General features: G+C 47.0%; 1 protein-coding gene across 2 annotated transcripts in view; it reads right to left on the reverse strand.

Moving 5' to 3' along the window:
- Window positions 1-2500, reverse strand: part of LOC122260052 (LIM/homeobox protein Lhx9) — a 74845-nt gene that overhangs the window by 6628 nt on the left and 65717 nt on the right. The gene's annotated exons all lie outside the window — the stretch shown is intronic.

Below are 2500 nucleotides of genomic sequence, written 5' to 3' on the forward strand. Positions count from 1 at the left end.
TCTCTCTCTCTCTCTCCCTCTCTCTTCCTTTCTCTCTCTCTCATTCTCTCTCTCTCTCTCTCTCTATCTATCTATCTCTCTGTCTCCCTTTCTCTACGTGTCTATCGCTCTATCTATCTATCATCATCCCCCTCTCTCACTCTCTTTCTATCCATCCCTCTCCATCTATCTATCTATCAGTCCTTGAGGGTGGTAGGTTTCCGTTAAGTGTGCCCTCAATGGAGGTGATTACCCTTGATTGCCTCTGCCTTCCCATCCCAGCCTACGCATCCGAGGAAACATTACTGGGGACTGTTGATGTATGTAAACGGGACCTCTGGAACATACAGACAGACTGGGGTCGACTTCGCCACCACTGATGCCTGATTTATACGTAATTTATACTGCTTATACGTGTCCTTGCAGTGCTTTATCACTGTGATCATTGAGCTGTAGTGCTTATTACTTTTCGTGTACCTTAACATAAGCTGTTTGCGTTAAGGAATAAACCTTATTTGCCCCTTTTGCCTGGTATCAGCTTCCTATTTTGTGTGGGTTCGAAGTTTCAACATATTAAGGCACCCAACACATTATCTATCTATACCTCTCTATCTGTCTATCAAATTCTTTGTCTCCTCCCCCTCCTCTCTCTCTCTCTCTCTCTCTCTCTCTCTCTCTCTCTCTCTCTCTCCTCCCCCCTTCTCTCAATTTCTATGTATCTCTCTATCTCTTTCTCTTTGAACCTCTTTTTATCTCTTTCTCTCTGACCTTCTTTTTATCTCTTTCTCTCTGATCCTCTTTCTATCTCTCCCTTCCTCCCTTCCCCCCTCAATCTCTCTCTCTCACTCTCCCCCCTCTCGCTCCCTCCAACCCCTCTCTCTTTTGCTCTCTCACCCTCTTTCTCTTTCTCTCTCGCGCCCTTTTCTCCCTCCCTCTTTGCACTTTACCTCGCAAGATTATCCAAGTCAGATTTAGCCCCCCCTCCCCCCCCATGGATTATCACGGGAAGGGCTTCAATAATCCTCAAAGACCTGCTCTCCCTCCCCCTCCTTCTCCCCACCCCCTTCGCATCAATGGGCCTCATCGTATTATATAATTCATGGCGCCCATTTCATCTCTTGGGCAAACAGTCGCCGCATTCAAACATATGCTACATGTTGACTGACGAGACAGAAAATGGGGCCTTGTTTGAGATCGCTCTTTTTATGGGCCAATTGTCTCTTCCTCTGGAGATATAAACCGTCACTGCCTTATGGAAACGGCAAATACGCAACCTGCCCCGGCCGAGATGCCAAAATCTTGCGTGTCCCGGACTTGTTTGGGCGAATCTGGAGCGAGTTGGGAAAAAATGAGCTGTTGTCCGCGTTCGTACATCCCGGCAATGAAATAAAGGCTTATGAAAGAAAACGGGTACTTCCCCCTTCCCCCTCCCTTCTTGCCTCCCTCCTCCTCCCTTGGCCTCCTTCCCCTCTCCCCCCTCTCTTCCCTCTTCCCCTTCCGCGCGCGCTGATGTTTGCATTAGTAAGCCCCTCCAGAGGGCGCCATTCACAGCGTGTGTGTGCTCTCCCAATATCCGCCACGCTATTCTCCATGCGTCGCTGACTTTTTAAGAGCAAGACAGAGTTTGGAAAAAAGGCATTAAATAAAGACATATGTTTCCCTCCCTATCGGCGACGGTGATCCGCTTCGAGTGCTTTTGTTGTCGGCCCCAGAAATATTGGTCTCGAAACCTCTCGGCCGAAGTCGATGGTCTGTCTGTTTGTTGACACGGTGCGGGAGAACAAGTGTAAACAAACACGAACCCTTTCCTTTTTCCTTTCCCCCACCTCTCCCCTTACCCCTCCCCTCCCCCTACAACCCTCTTTTTCCTTTTCCCCTCGACGTTCATTGTCCAAAGGTCTCCCTCAGTCTGTCAGCTTAAAGGCCGCTAAATCCTAGAATTTACGAAGACATCATAAACGTGGATATTGAAAAAGAGTAAACAAACACATGCGCATACGGTAAACGGTGCTGGTAGCTCGGGTGTGTGACAGGGCAGACGGATGGATGCATGTCGGTCAGTAACGTGTTATGGGCGGGTTCACGTACTGCTACCCATGCTAGGGAATAACATGTGTAAAGATCAAAGTTTGTTTTTTCTTGCTATCATCATCACCTTCCCTTGTTGCTATTGATGTTTTTGATGTTATCATCATCATCATCATATTTCTTGTTTTTTACTGTGCTCATCAAGTTTTTTCTTTTATCGCAAGCACTGTTTTTTTTTTTTTTTTTTATAAATACTTAGCAGGCTACTTATCCATCATAATCAAATTAATGGAACCCAAGTAATGTCAAAATATCAGCACACGGAATGTAGATTATCCTGGATGACGACGAATTCACTCACTTTCTCTAAGTCCTGAGTACTCACCCCCCCCCCCTAGGAACTGCACTCCATTCATCCTTCCCCTCTCCCTCTCTCCCTCATTCTCTTCATCCCCCTTTTCCCTCACCTCTCTCCCTTTTTATTCCCCTTTTG

Source organism: Penaeus japonicus, unplaced genomic scaffold, assembly GCF_977035675.1.
Source record: "Penaeus japonicus unplaced genomic scaffold, GWHDUDI00000001_assembly GWHDUDI00000001, whole genome shotgun sequence".
Classification (NCBI taxonomy): Eukaryota; Metazoa; Arthropoda; class Malacostraca; order Decapoda; family Penaeidae; genus Penaeus; species Penaeus japonicus.